This window comes from Gekko japonicus, unplaced genomic scaffold (genome assembly GCF_001447785.1).
Source record: "Gekko japonicus isolate JY-2015 unplaced genomic scaffold, Gekko_japonicus_V1.1 scaffold455, whole genome shotgun sequence".
Classification (NCBI taxonomy): Eukaryota; Metazoa; Chordata; class Lepidosauria; order Squamata; family Gekkonidae; genus Gekko; species Gekko japonicus.
This window is the reverse complement of record NW_015166436.1, coordinates 1,057,760-1,074,233: the sequence shown is the minus strand read 5'-3', so window position 1 is coordinate 1,074,233 and position 16,474 is coordinate 1,057,760.

The window sequence follows — 16,474 nt, the reverse complement described above, 5'->3', positions numbered from 1 at the left end:
TTGCTCAGAGTAAAAGAGGAGAGCGCAAAAGTGGGCTTGAAGCTCAACATCAAAAAAACTAAGATCATGGCATCCGGCCCCATCACTCCTTGGCAAATAGAAGGGGAAGTCGTGGAAGTAGTGACAGACTTCACGTTCCTGGGATCCCAGATCACCGCAGACTGTGACTGCAGCCATGAAATTAAAAGACGCCTGCTCCTTGGGAGGAAAGCGATGGCGAACCTAAACAGCATGATAAAAAGTAGAGACATCACCCTGCCAACAAAAGTCCGCATGGTCAAAGCAATGGTATTCCCAGTTGTCATGTATGGCTGCGAGAGTTGGACTATAAGGAAGGCCGAGCGCCGAAGAATAGATTCTTTTGAACTATGGTGCTGGAGGAGACTCTTGAGAGTCCCTTGGACTGCAAAAAGATCAAATCAGTCAATCCTAAAAGAAATCAACTCTGACTGTTCCCTGGAAGGCCAGATAATGAAACTGAAGCTCAAATACTTTGGCCACCAAATGAGAAGGGAGCACTCACTGGAGAAGACCCTGATGCTGGGAAAGATTGAAGGTCAAAGAAGACGGGGACGGCAAAGGATGAGATGGATAGACAGTGTCATCGATGCAACGAACATGAAATTGAGCCAACTTCAGAGGACGGCGGAAGACAGGAGGGCCTGGCGGGAGATGATCCATGGGGTCGCAAAGAGTCGGACTCGACTGTGCGACTGAACAACAACAACATACATCAAAAATAAATCATTTTTTTATATTGCGGATTGTCTTTTAATTTCATGGCTGCAGTCACTGTCTGCAGTGAACTTGGATCCCAGGAACGTGAAATCTGTCACAGCTTCCACGATTTCCCCTTCTATTTGCCAAGGAGTGATGGGGCCAGATGCGATAATCTTCGGGGGGTTTTATGTTGCGTTTCAAGCCAACTTTTGCGCTCTCCTCTTTGACCCTCAGCAAGAGGGGGAAGGCAGGGTATATATTCATAAATAACAATAATTTCTACACCACTAAGGCCCTCCAGAAACATTTGGTATGGGAGTGAACATTTACCATGCATTTTAATGATCCATTTTCAACAGCTTGTCATGTGTGGACACCAGATACCTTTCTCCTGGTTGTGTCACTTCAGCTACACCCTGGCCGCCATGTTTGCCAGCCGCAGACTGCTCCTACTTTTGAAGCATCCCAAATCTCCCAGGAGCATGTTACTTCTGCTGGGTTTCACAGCCCTTTTTATGAACCAATGTCTCCACATGCATGATGTGTACGTGGCGGTACAGATGCTCACGGTGAGGCAGTAACTTCTGCGTTCTTGCCATCGGAGCCATCAAAGCATAGAGGTCATTCATGTGAACCACTGGTCCACACAAACAAGCTCATTCCCAGAAGCCTGTTTGTGTAGTGTTTAAGAGCGGCAGACTTTAATCTGGAGAACCGAGTTTGATTCTCCACTCCTCCACTTGCAGCTGCTGGATGACCTTGGGCAAGCCATAGTTCTGTCAGAGCTGTCCTTGAAAGAGCAGTTTCTGTCAGAGCTCTCTCAGCCTCGCCTACCTCACAGGGTGTCTGTTGTGGGGAGGGGAAGGGAAAGGAGTCTGTAAGCCACTCTGAGACTTCGAGTGAAGGGCGGGGTATAAATCCAATCTCCTCCTCCTCTTCTTCCTCCATGTGCAGCTGATGGGTGACCTTGGGTCAATTACAGTTCTCTCAGAGCTCTCTTAGCTCCACCTACCTCACCGCTTGTCTGTTGTGGGGAAGGGGAGGGAAGGAGATGGTAAACTGCTCTGAGGCTCCAAATGAAGGGTGGGGTATAAATCCAATCTCCTCCTCCTCCTCCTCCTTCGACAACCCTGTAGGAACTTCTTCATATGTGAAGGGACCTGCTAGCCTCTTTTCTAGATTGAATAGATTCTCTTCTGTGCCATGACTACATGCCCATAATGCCAATCAGGAAGTCATTTTTTAAAAAACATTTTATTTAGGATATAATCAACTCAGTCAAACATTTGTTATACATTTATACAATTTTACATCCTACCCTCCTACCCCCCCCCACATGGCTTCCCGCAGTGCTCCAACCTCCTGCTCAGTTCTTAAATTTTCTTCTTCCATCCGTTTCCTCATTACATATTCAATGGGTAACTAATCTCTTCATTATTACACTTATACCTTTATCAATCCATATTACTAATCCTTAACATTCAATAATTATTAAAGCAAAATAAATTGTCTCTTACATCCCAATACTTTTCCAAATAGTCCTTTAAATCTTTCCAAACCACGAAAAAGTCTTCTGCTTCCATATTGTTAAGTTTCCTTGTCATTTTGTCCATTTTAACCATAAAGAGTAATTTTTTAATCCAGTCTCCAATTTCCAGAACTTTATCTTGCTTCCAACTTTGAGCATAGTCATGATTCCATGCCTCCGCAATGACAGTAGGTATGGAAACACATACATACCACAGATTGCCATACTATTTCTGCCATAGATTTTTTATTAATAATAATATCTGTTCTCTCTCCTGTGTAGTTGTTTCAGCAGCACTTCTCAATCCACTATCATTTCATGGAGAAATTCAATTAATGTTCCATTTACATTTGTGTTAGCCAGAGAAATGCGTGTAAGCAAAGACTGGAAAGCTCATAGAGATTGTTTAAAAAAACAAAAACATCTTAAACAAAAGCAGACCAGCAGTGACTTTTCAGCACCTCTCAAGACACATCCACACAATTCAACACATTTCTGTTGAGTCCTGCTTTCATTTTAATAACCTACAGGTCAGGTTTAAACTGATGTAGCTGAGATTATGTTTGGATTGGTGAGCGGCAAAAGGAAACTGGGCTGCCAAAGAACACGGAGGCTAGGCACCATAAAAATAGGCACAGGGCTGGCCCACCCATAGAAAAATGTAGGCATTTGCCTAGGGGCGCCACCTCATGGAAGGGCACCCTGGCCTGCCACCCCGCCCCCGCCAAAAGCCCCGATCCCCCTCCTCGCGTGCCTGGCTTTGCAGGCGCATCCTCCCAGCCAGGCGAGCGGTGGGCTCCCCAGCCAGAGAAGCGCCCCCCTGCTTGGTGGCGTTGCTGGGGAGGCTGGCTTGCATACGGCTGTGAACCCCCACTCCGGCACCCCTCCCTCGCCAAAAGACCTTCACCATGTGGGCATGGCCCGTGGCATTCCCGCAGCCCGCCCCAAGACCTTCTCCAGTGCGCTTGGAGCCTTCAAGCTCCGAAACTTCCCCCTGTGGACGGTCTTCCTTTCAAGCCCGGCAGCGGCAGGGGGAGGGTGGTGAGCTGGAAGCAAAGTAGAGTCACTGCCGGAAAGTGCTGCTCACCCTCTCCTGCCCTGCAGTCCCTTTAGAGCTCCCTTTGCAGCCTGGCACAGGCCCCCTCCCCTCTAGCGATCCCGCCCCCCGCATGTATTTGCAGCTCGCCTCCTCGCCCCGCCCGCTGCAGTTCTGGTGCCCACCCCTGCCCCGCCTCTTGATGGGGGGCACTGTGCCAGAAGGGGGCGCCAGAAATGGGGGGGTGCACGGGGGAGCGCCAGAAGGTATCCACGCCTAGTGGGGAAAGAAACCTGGGACCGGCCCTGAATAGACACCAGCGCAAGCATGGAACAACTCAAAGAATCTGTACAAGTTCAGAAAATGTGGAGAGAGCTGGACCACAGAATCACCAAGAGTCAAACACGACTGAATGGCTAATAACAACAACTGAGATTTGGGGGGGAAACCCTACTGCTACACAGGGCTATTTTTGGGCAGGAACGCACAGGAACGGAGTTCCGGCTGGCTCCCAAGTTGGCCACGCCCAGCAGGAACTCATTAGCATAATAGGCCACGCCCAACAGCAGAAACTCATTCGGATTGGCTACATTCGGGGTGTGTGGCCTAACATGCAAAGGAGTTCCTGCTACAAAAAAAGCCCTGGGTTTTGACAACAAACAAGGTAAACCGAATAACAAGCAAAAGGTGGGTGTGGCTGGATAACCACACTTCTGGTAACATGGGGGTGCGTCCTAATGTGCTAATGAACTGTGCTGTCAGGGGTGTGGCCTATTATGCTAATGAGTTCCTGCTGGGCTTTTTCTACAAAAAGAGCCTTGCTGCTACAACTGCTTCATCTTTCCTTTTAAGCCAAAGCATTCAAAAGTCTACACAGAACTATTCACCCACAAAACACTCTATCTTTTGTCTAGTTAAGTTTCCCAATAAACATTTAAATGATCATTGTACTTATTTTAAAACCTTCCAACACATGAAGTGGTGAATCAAGTACAGTCATTCCACTTATGTTCATCTGACAAACTTTTTAACTTGAACCACTAAGAGGATGAAATCTTGTGCTGTGCAGACAGCACATTATACGTTTAGTTCCCTCGTAGTCAATAGAATCGGGAGGGGGGACCCAAGTCCATATGAATTCCACACAAAAGCATCTGTTCAAGCTTAATTAAATTGTTACTGCACCTCTGGCAGATTAACAGTAATTACACATCTACAGTTGAATATACGAATCACACTCTATCTTTTGTCTAGTTAAGTTTTTGTCTAGTTAAGTTTGTCTAGTTAAGTATTTTGTCTAGTTAAGTATTACACAAACATTCATTTTGCCTTGCTGTATCCTAACCAGCCCTGGGGTAAGTATTCACATTTCCAAAAGGTCAGTTACAAAATGGAGACCAAACAAAGTCAATAGCAATAGCAGCTACTATGGCAGATAATTTTATTTATTTATTTATTTATTTATTACATTTATACAGGGCTTTTTTTGTAGAAAAAGCCCAGCAGGAACTCATTAGCATAATAGGCCACACCCAACAGCAGAAATTCATTTGCTTATTAGGACACACCCCTGACAGCACAGCTCATTAGCATATTAGGCTACACACCCCATGTTCGCAGAAGTGTGGTCATCCAGACACACTCACTTTTTGCTTCTTATTCTGTTTACCTTGTTTGTTGTCAAAACGCAGGGCTTTTTTATAGCAGGAACTCCTTTGCATGTTAGGCCACACACCCCTAATGTAGTCAGTCCAAATGAGTTCCTGCTGTTGGGTGTGGCCTATTATGCTAATGAGTTCCTGCTGGGTGTGGCCAACTCGGGAGCCAGCCGGAACTCCGTTCCTGTGCGTTCCTGCCCAAAAATAGCCCTGCATTTATACACCGCATCCCCCCAGCTCAGGGCGGCTTACAACAGCATAAAAACAACAATAAATCTTTGTCACTGGATCCCTTTCCTTCTTCCAAAATAGTAGAACTCAGGAGCATCCAATGAAGTTGATGGGCAGTAGATTCAGGACAGGCAAAAGAAAACACGGATTTACTCAATGAGTGATTAAAATGTGGAATTTGCTGCCAGAGAACAGAGCGATGGCTGCAGGCATAGACGGCTTTAAAAGGAGATCAAACGGATTCATGGAGTATTGGTCTATTAGTGACTACTAGCCATGGTGACTAAAGAGAACCTCCACATATATAGGCAGCAGTGTTCCCTCTAAGCTGAGTTAGTGTGAGCTAGCTCACAGTGTTTTAGCCTCTGGCTCACACATTTGTGTCTTAGTTCACGAAGGATGGCTCCAGAGCAAACTACCTTATGCAGTAGCCAAATCGCTCGCTCACAGCTTTAATGCCAGTAGCTCACAAAGCAGAATTTCTGCTCACAAGACTCTGCAGCTTAGAGGGAACATTTTAAGCCTCTGAATACCAGTGCCGGGAGGTAACATCTGTTGTTGGTCCTCTAGAATTGGCCACTGTGCGTGGCAAGATGATGTAGTAGATGGATCATTGAACTGATTCAGAGGGCTCTTCTTCTGTTCTTATCTACACTGTTTGCCAGGCCCAAGCCAAACTATAAATAATGACCTTTGAAGGCCCAAGCAGGCTGGGACTTTAGAGCAGAGGTGTCAAACTCATTTGTTACGAGGGCCAGATCTGACATAAAAGTCACTTTGTCAGGCCGGGCCACGTGTGCCATAAAAAATAATGCTAGGTACTGGAGACAGAAAGTGTATAAAGGACAGCAGCTGGTAAGCTCCGAGTTGGTGTATTTTTAATTTTTAATTTTTTTTTTAATTTTAACCTTAGACTTGGTATACCGCCCTAACCCCGGAGGGTCTCTGGGCGGTTCACATAGTGTGTATTTAATCACGCCGAGACCTAACTAGGGCCACACATATTTCTGGGGCGGGGACAGCCTACTGGCACCCAGGTGGTGGATCTTCTTATTGTTTCTGGGTCGGCTCGGCGTCTTCTTTCGGCAGGCTCTGAAGTTCTTTTCCCTGGCGGCAGTCTCCGGTGGCTTCCTGGGCAGCTGAGGCAGGACCGCGCAAGCGCACGCTTAATGCTTGCTTCCGGCGTCGGCTCTGTCCAGGAGGCTCCGCCGCGCCCCGCTTGCACTCCGTCGCTCGGTTCCCGGGCTCTGCCTTTAGACGTCATCGGCCGCACACGTTCTTCTTTTGCTGGCCACCAGGGGTTGCTCGACCGCGTCCACCATCACTGCTTCACCGCCGCTGATGATTCTCACTCTGCTGCCGTCTCTCGCTCTCTCTCTGCTGCCGTCTGCGCCATTCTCGCGCCGCCTCCACACACCACACACCATTTTAAGGAGGGTGCCCCCTACCCATCTAAGGGTAGGTACCCATTTCTCTACTCGCTATTTTAGGTGTTATTTTTGCTTTCGAGCTGCTGGGTGGGCGGGAGCTGGGACTAAGGGTCGGGAGCTCACTCCGACCACGGTGGTTCTCAAACAGCCACAATGGCTGTTCATAGATGTTATTACAGCAGGCGTTTTACCGCCTGCGCCACCGCTCCCATCTCACTGCAAGGCCCCATAGGCTGGCAAAACCCACCTAGGCGGACTGAAGAGGCAGCAGTGTAGTGCTGGGCAGATGCTCCCATGATGCTTGACTGCTACAGACAAGGTTGTTCTGCCATGTTGAAGCCAGAATGGAGTGGCTCCACCCACTCCCCCCCAGCACTCCCTCCCTTGAATCAGTTGCTCGAGGGCCGCATAAGAGCCCTGGATGGGCTGATTCCGGCCCCCGGGCCTTATGTTTGACACCCCTGCTTTAGAGCCTCGATAACCTGCCTCTCATGTAGACCAGCCCAAGAACTGATCATCAGATAGCTTTTTCTGTGTCTATAGTTGGTGGCTACAAGAGACAGAAGGAATCCTCTCGATAGCCATCACCATAACTTTGGAATGCTCTCCCAAGAGAATTCCATGTTGCCCTGTCCCTGTTGGCATTCCCGGGACTGCTGAAGATGATTCCCTTTAAAAGGATGAGTTTGTGCTTTTGTTAAGCTATGAAGGGGATGATTTGCTGGACTTTTAAATGCTTTCACTGAAGCTGCTGTTTTCGTTCTATATTCTGTGTGGGAAGTGGAGACTTCTGTCTGTCAGTTTTTATATTACCATTGTACTTTAGTATTTTCACTAAATGGACATTAGCCGGAGCTGTGCTGACGGGAACCACGCACCAGAGGGCCCCGCCAAAGAAAGCCACCGACCCTGAAGACCGCCGGAAGAAGAAGGAGCCGAGCCGAAGAACAGCAAGTGCCACCACTTGGGTGCCGGTAGGCAGCCCCACCCCTGTACCATGTGGCCGTAGATAGGGACAGGAACGCACAGGAACGGAGTTCCGGCTGGCTCCCGAGTTGGCCACGCCCAGCAGGAACTCATTAGCATAATGGGCCACACCCAACAGCAGAAACTCATTAGGATTTGCTACATTAGGGGTGTGTGGCCTAACATGGAAAGGAGTTCCTACTACAAAAAAAGGGCCCTGAGTTTTGACAACAAACAAGGTAAACAGAATAACAAGCAAAAGGTGGGTGTGGCTGGATAACCATACTTCTGGTAACATGTGGGTGCGGCCTAATGTGCTAATGAGCTGTGCTATCAGGGGTGTGGCCCAATATGCTAATGAGTTCCTGCTGTTGGGTGTGGCCTATTATGCTAATGAGTTCCTGCTGGGCTTTTTCTACAAAAAGTGCCCTGGACAGTAGACTTAGACTTCTATGTAAACCGCCCAGAGACCCTCCGGGGTCAGGGCAGTATATAAGCCGAATGTATAAATAAATAAATATAAATAAAATATTATTGTAAGCTTTCGTACAGATTCATTTTGGGATGAAAAAGTAGAACTTTTAATGAGTTACACTTGATGCGCTTCAAATATGCCCCTTCATTGGGCTATTGATGATGGAGGAGACAGAAAAAAACATTAATGAGTGATGGAAAGGGGGGGTTATTTTTCTAAATTCCAAAAACTCTAAAAGGGCTGGATGGTGCTGCTAAATAGCAATGTGCTTAATTTTAAAAAGCCTAAAATAAGTGCTGAACTTCTGAAAAATACATCTATACAGATACATTGGAACAGCAGGTTTGTCCTATTTTAACAATCTTGGTAGAAATGGCTGGTTAAAGCAGGTTAATATATGCTCTTGTCATTGAAACTGTGAAGTGACCTTAAGAGAAAGTGCTCTGAAGTGGGAGGTGTCACCTGGCTGGATGGCCTTGGGCAAGCTGTAGCTCTGATAAGAGCTGTTCTTGAAAAAGAGCAGTTTCTGTCAGAGTTCTCTCAGCCCCACCTACCTCACAGGGTGTCTGTTGTGGGGAGGGGAAGGGAAAGGGATTGTAAACTGCTCCGAGACTCCTGCGGGTAGTGAAGTGCGGGATATAAATCCAATCTCTTCGCTTCTTGTTCTTCTTCTCTTTAGGTGGGCAGTTTGGGCTCATTCTGCAATCAATCTTACATTTTGCAGCAACACACAGTAGGAAAATGTCTGCTTGAAGTGCTGGCCTAAAGCTACAATCCGAAGCACACTTAGCTCGGCATAAGCCCCACTGAGTAATGTGGTACTTACTCCTGCATAAACATGTATAGTACTGCACTGCTTGAAACCCTGGTCAGTCATGAAGCTTGTGCCCTCAATCTAATCTACCATTTAGAGTCGTTTTAAGAGTAAAAGGGGTTAACTCTCAGGTAAACCAGAAGTGGCAGATAGCTAGTAGAAGAAGAAGAGAAGAAGAGATTGGATTTATACCCCACCCTTCACTCGTAGTCTCAGAGCGGCTTACAAACTCCTTTCCCTTCCCATCCCCACAACAGACACCCTGTGAGGTAGGTGGGGCTGAGAGAGCTCTTTTGAGAACTGCCTTTCAAGGACAGCTCTTGTCAGAACTATGGCTTGCCCAAGGTCATCCAGCAGCTGCGAGTAGAGGAGTAGGGAATCAAACCTGGTTCTCCCAGATTAGAGTCCGAACACTTAACCACTATACCAAACTGGCTAGAGTGTACCCTTGTGGAATGCCATGCTGTGCCATCTCCCGGCTTTTCACAAGCTATGCAAAACTGTTGGGTATTACAAGTTGAAAACACTTCAGTATTTACAGGGTTAATGATGTTTGTTAAATCACATGTTTGTTTGTAACCAATCTGTTTAGACAACAGGATGCCCTGGAACTTTGGAGCTAATTTGCTAGTCTGATTGGAAACCAAGGTGTCAAGTATTTAGCATATTGGTTTCTCCTTCCTCTCTTTGTTCTGACCAGAGAAGGAGACGCCATTCCTCTCTTCCCGTTTTACCTTTTAGCTGTAAGAATGTAGGCATATCAGCTCTTTGTTATTTTCATATCCTGCGTACCTTTTCCCCATGTTAGGTTTATAGTAAACTTTTATATTTCAATACACACCATGGACTCAGTCTCTTAATACTCTGCTGACTTACTTAAAAAGAATCCCAACAAAAACTGAACTATTCAAGAGGGCGTCTCTGCACAGGTAATAAGGCTGCACTGTCCAAAATGGTTCACAATCTTACTTGGATAAATGATTGGGACTTTTGTCTGTATGGCTGTATATAGCATATTATAAGTGGATCCACAGAAGTGGATCCTATTATGTAATTTCTGTACTGATTAATGTGTTGTGTTCATACTTACGCTATGTTTCTGTTTCTTTCCAGAGGTTCCAGACTTCTAAAATCCTAATGCGTTAGTTATTGACTATCCCATTTTGTTGATTATACTCATTCACTATGCGTAATCCATCTTGTGTCCCTGTGGAAAAGGCGGACTATAAATAACATAATTTTAAAAAATTGAATCATAGACTCATAGAATGTTAGAGTTGGAAGGGACCTTGCAGGTCATCTAGTCCAACCCCCTGCACTCTGCAGGAACAGTTTATTCTATTCAAAACGGTTACAAAATTATAGGAATATTAGAATGACATTTAACAATTGATATCCATTTTCAAGGCAGGAGTATCACCAATACCGAAAAGGTGTAACCTGCCCTACAAAGGATCGTAGCCAATACATAAGGGAGCGGTGGCGCAGGGAGCTTAAGCACCTGCTAGTAACAACAATAGCGAACAGCCATAATGGCTGTTCGAATCCCCACCGCGGCCGGAGTGAGCTTCCGGCCCTCAGTCCCAGCTCCCGCCAACCCAGCGGCTCGAAATAAACATCAAGTAGAGAAATGGGTACCTGTCTTAGAGGCAGGGGGCACCCTCCTCCTGGTTCCGTGCCAGGAGGTTAACGGCGGCGGCGGCGATGAGAGAAGCAAGAGAGAAGCGGCAATGAGAAGGCGGCGAGGAAGAACAATGGCGGTCCGGCAACCGTGGAGGCAACATCGGGCGGAGGCGGGGCCAAACGACGCAGCTGCGAGGCGACGCAGCTGGAGCCTGAAGGACGAATAGCCGAGCTGCAGTATGACAAGCAGCGTGCGGAAGGAAGCCCGCCGAGGATTGCCAGCTACCCGGGAGTGCCGAGACTATGCCTGGAACTGCCTTGAGCCGCCGGAAAGTGTGGAAAAAGAAGAAAGGAAACCCGCCATCTGGGTGCCGTTAGGTAACCCCCCCCCGCACAAAATTGTGGCCTTAGTTAGGATCGACTACAAATGTAGTCAAAATTGTAAACCGCTCTGAGACCCATTAGGGGTTATGAGCGGTATAGAAATCACATGTAAATAAATAAATAAATAAATAAATAACATGACATCGTTATACAAAGTAATACAAAGTATCAAGAACATAATATAAATTAAAAAAAACAGACTATTTTTTAAAAAAAAATTATTTGGCTCCTATACCGCTCCTTCCCGCAGGCTCGGACTAGTTTACATTTGATTAATTACATCCTATCTAGGGCCACAATTCACGGGGGGAGGGTGAATGCCTACCAGCACCCAGACAGCAGGGCTCTTTTTTCTCTCGGCTCTTTTCATGGTGGGCTCTGGGCTCTTCACCTCCTGGCGACTAGGACCAGGGAGACCCAGGTTCAAATTCTCAAGCTCTGCCAGGAAGTTCACTGCATGACCCTGAGCCCATCGTACTGTCAGTCTAATCTAACTGACAGAGATGTTGGGAACATAACATGGAGTGCAGAACTACGCCTGTTGTCCTGATCTTTTGGGGACAAAAATCTTATAAATAATGAGCCTGACAATACTGTGAGGAAAGGTAGAACACAAATTTCTGAAAGACGAATCTGAAGGGTGTTAGTTCCAGATTAATTCGTTTTAGGACGCAGGACAGGTTTTTAAAACCAGTTTCTGCCGTCCAGCCTTCTTTTGTGTTATTGAAACCTTTCGTCCTTCTCGGCTCCCTCCCCACATACATCCTTGTATACCTCAGCTCTGACAGGACCGGCAGCAGCCAATGATGTGCCCTTCTTCTTTTTATTTTTTTTGCCCCTTCTTCACACTGTCATCCCAGCCATGGTGAATGTATTTTTCGTATTTCTCCGCAAACAGAATGGCCCCCTTGCCTAATTTAATCTGCTCTCCTTTTGTCACAGGCAGATGTCACTTTTACATCTGTGCCTCTCTTCAAACGCTCCATTTTTCCTCCAACCCAGCAGCTGTTCCTGTGATTTAGGAAAATACCCAGCGAAGGGGGGAAAAAAGTAATGTGGAGATCCCTCTGCTGGAAGGAACATGTCACGCGCCAGTCACACAACTCCTTCGTCCTTTCCCTTTCCTCCACGCAGAAGCAACTGTAAAACTCACACACAGATCTCCCCTTCACTCCACTGTCTCACATACGGTCTCCTCTAAGCAGTGAAGCTCCTGCCATAAATATAGATTAATGTAAAAGCGACACATTGTTAGGCTGAGAGGAAAGAAGAACTGCAAATGTGGTAAACAAAGCACTAACACCCAAAGAGCTGAGGAGTCTGTGCTTCATGAGGAACATGCAGTTGAGGCCCAAAAGACAAATAAAAGGTTTTTATACCCCACATTTCTCTACCTTAAAGGTAAAAGGCAAAGGTTCCCTTGCTCGAAAGCCAGTCGAATGCGACTCTAGGGTTGCGGTGCTCATCTCCGTTTCAAAGCCGAAGAGCCAGCGCTGTCCGAAGACTTTTCCGTGGTCATGTGGCCGGCATGACTAAACACCAAGGTGCACGGAACGCTGTTACCTTCCCACCGAAGTGGTACCTATTTATCTACTTGCCATTTCTTACTTTCGAACTGCTAGGTTGGCAGGAGCTGGAACTAGAGACGGGAGCTCACTCCATCATGCCGCACACTCGGGTCTCGAACGGCTGGATTACCGACCTTCCACAGCCTGCAGTTCAGCGTCTTAACCACTTGAGCCACCGCGGCTCTCTACCTTAAGGAGCCTCAAAGCAGCTTACAATCACCTTCCCTTCCTCTCCTCACAATAGTCTACCTTGTGAGGCAGGTAGGGCTGAGAGAGTTCTAAGAGAACTGGGACTGGCCCAAGGTCACCCAGAAGACTTCATGTGGAGGAGGAGTGGATAATCAAACCCTGGTTCTCCAGATTAGAGTCCGCCACTCTTAACCACTACATCACGTTGCTCTTAACCACTAGACCACAGCCCCTGTTCTCTAACCTACGGTGAAACCTGCCCTGTGTTGTGACTTTCCCTCTCTGTGATTTGTCCCTCTCATCACTGGCGGCTTAGAATTATAGAATCACAGAGCTGGAAGGAGCCATACAGGCCATCTAGTCCAACCCCACTCAATGCAGGATCATCCTAGAGCATCCCTGACAAGTGTTTGTCCAGCCACTGCTTGAAGACTGCCAGTGAGGGGGAGCTCACCACCTCCCTAGGCAGCTGATTCCACTGTGGCACAGCTCTTACTGTACCAAAGTTTTTCCTAATATCTAGCAGGTACCTTCCCGCCCTTCATTTAAACCAATTCTTGCGAGTCCTATCCTCTACTGTCAACAAGAACAGCTCCCTGCCCTCCTCTAAGTCGTAGCTTCCAGCGATGTTGGGAAAATGTACCATGTTATGACATCAGGAAACAAATAGAGTGTACATTGGGGAGGAAGAGAAAATGTGGTTTGCAACATTGAGTTCAAACTTATCACAATGTACAGTTGCTCCTAACCAAGAGGTTCTCGTTGGCCGTGGATCACCCCTACAAGCTGAATGACAAAAACATTCAATGTGTGAACAACACCAGTCCTGAACCGCTTAGGTACCCAAGCACCTGTCTTTTAACCATATATTAGTTCATTTGCATATCACTGAATCTTCAGTATAGCTATATTTTTGACACATTAAGCAAAGTGCACAGTAAACGTTCAGGGTGTTTTTAATGGTCATTGGTGGAAAGTTCATCTTTAATAGTTTCATCTTACTCCCTATTTCTTAACCGATCAAAACAAAGGTGCCTTCAAAAATTAAACAAACATGCCTTTAAGTGGCAATCCCATTGGTTGAAAATCATCTGTTACCACTTCATCAACAAAAGGTTCCATTGCTTAACCCACAGCTTCAGGCAATTAGAGGGTACAGTCCTAATAGACACGTGCTACAGTCCAAACCAAACCATAATAAATACTTCTAGAACAATCCAGCCGTGTTTAAACATTTTAAAGTCCCATTGCTTTCATTAGATAAAGTTAAGCAAGTATCGGAATCTCTCCAACACAAACCAACAAGACCGGAAATTGCTTAATTTCAGCAGGGTAACACCCTGTGCAGTTGATATGCTGAATACACATATAAGCCGGTACAATTCCATACAAAATGACAGATCAAGACAAGAATGCTTAATACGCTACGATAGGAACACCTGCTGTTCACGTACGTGTGTTTAAGCCACCATGTGCTTCTCTGGCCAGGAAACGTTTTGGTGAACGGTCACTGTTGCTTTACAATGTTGGTCCAAGAATGCATTGTTTCCTAAATTAGATGCAAAAGAGCATTCCTTTGACACCACTTCTGGCTTCACTGACCACTTTTAAACAGATGTAATAATTAAGCATCATTGATTAAAACACCTATATGTTTAGAACAATCCAGCTGCTAGATGCCCTTTAATGATCTTTCTTACTGTACAAGATAACTTTCCTCTAAGAACATTTATGTCCCCTCTTGACTGATGTATAGCAAACGGATGCACTAGCAGATTAGAAATCCGGGTTTGCATAGAGGAAACAATGGGAGAAAAAAGAGTTTTGTTCAATTTCATGTACTTAGAAGGTACTTTGACTCCTTGCTGATACTGATAGAAACTGCCTATTTGCTCTCCCTCATTATAATTATAAACATGGTAGGGGGATGCCCAGGCCTGAAGGGGAAGATTCATACAATACTCATGTACACTGAGGAAATAGTTATTGTCTAGTGTTGTGTGGGTGCTTGTTGCTGAATTGGAAAAATTGAGTTTGATTGCTACCATATTTCTCCTGTCCCCTTGGTATAGATTAAGACCTACGTTAAGCTGCCTGAATATATATATATATTTAATCATCAATGGAAGAATACGTGGCACTCTTCTTAAGCCTAAATGGCAATTTCCGAGTTGATCAGTCACTCTGCGGTCATCTCTAGTGGGAATCATTAAGCAGTCTCCCTCAAATAAAGCAATCAAAAAGAAAGCTCCTCTGAAATTCTCAATGGTGTTTAATATTTTATTCATTCCCATGTTGCCGTGTGTTTTGCCTGCAGGGGAAAAAAACCCGGCTTCGTAAAAGTGAGACATGACGGGCCTGACAACCATTTCCCCGTGAATTGCAACTCCGGCACAATGGCATTTTGTTTGCTGTTTTGTTTCCCTGACTTCTAACATTCTTTTCTGACTTGCAGAGTTGGGGGGGTGGGGGTGGAGGGAGGGGAGATTTTCCTCCAAGAATAGAAAAGTTTTCTTTAAACTTTCAATCTTGTCGCATCGCGGTCCTTAAGAGGATGTACACACTGCGGTTCTCAGGCAGCTTCTCTCCTTGGCCATTTCTGCAGAAGTGAAATTCCCCACATTGACGTTTTTTAAAAAAACTGCATGTTATATGAAATCTTCCACAGTAGATTTTTCCTCACCGGGTGCAAGCTCGAAATTTTCTCCTTCTTACCCCGAATTCCAAAAACACGGGGTAAGAAGGAGAAAACTTCAGGTTTGCGCTCAGTGATGGAAAATCTACTGTTGTTTAATTTCACATAACATGCAGTTTTTAAACAGACAATGTGGGGGATTTCACTACTGCAGAAATGGTTCCTGGTTCTTCTCTCTCGAGCTTCTCATTTGCCCTTTCCCACTGCTACTTTCCTTGTTATTCATAGAAAGGAGGAGAAATGTCACAGCACATCTCTCCCTCTCTATCCTGTATTAGTAAACAGGGGGCCAACAAACTGTATTTCTGGTTGGCTGGATTTGTGATAGTATAAACAAAAGCCATCTTTTTTAGGAAGGAAAAGGAAGGTGGCTACTGTGGTGACTCTTAATTCTATTTGTGCCGCTTGGAAGTACGGAGGGTTCCCCCCCCCTCCTCCACACTCCATTTTGATTTGATTATTTCGAATAGATGGGATCTCTCTTCCCCCTTCCAGACGCGTGGTAGAAGGCCGCTGAAGCAGTTGGCCTATAGTTGCAATAATCAAATTACCCATTTGTTACAACTTTTAGGGAAGAACAGCTCGCGTGTAAAAGGGACAACCTCAAACAAAAAAAGCAGGAGGCCCCAAGAGTTGATCAGGCTGGAAGAGGCGGGGAAGGGAGGGAAACAGCAGGTCTTTCATCTTTAGAGCAAATCTGAAAAAAGAGAAAGGAGCCGACAAAAGATTTTTTTTTTTGTACACTAAAACGAATGAATAAATAAGTGCGAAAACAGAGAGGAGATAATCAACTCAAGGGCGTTTGCTCCCTCCGCCTGAAAGCAGGCTGTGTGAAATGAAAGGAATGGGTGGATGACAAGACTGGTGGGGTCACTGGCACCATGAATGCGGCCTAGAAGGTAGCAAGAAGGCGGAGGGAAAACTGGGACACAACAGGCCCCGTACGTGAGGAACAAAGAAAACGGCTGGGAAGGTGCTGGGACAAAACCAACACCCAGGCTGTTTTGTGGGCTCCTTTGGGTGCCTCAGCTGTGCCGCATCAGGGCAAGGAAGGCAATTTCCCCCCCCCCCCCCAACAAAACAACATCTAAAGGACTTCAGAGGGAAATGAGTTTTGTCAGGGATTGCAATGATTGTTTTAGGGGCAGTTTTTATTC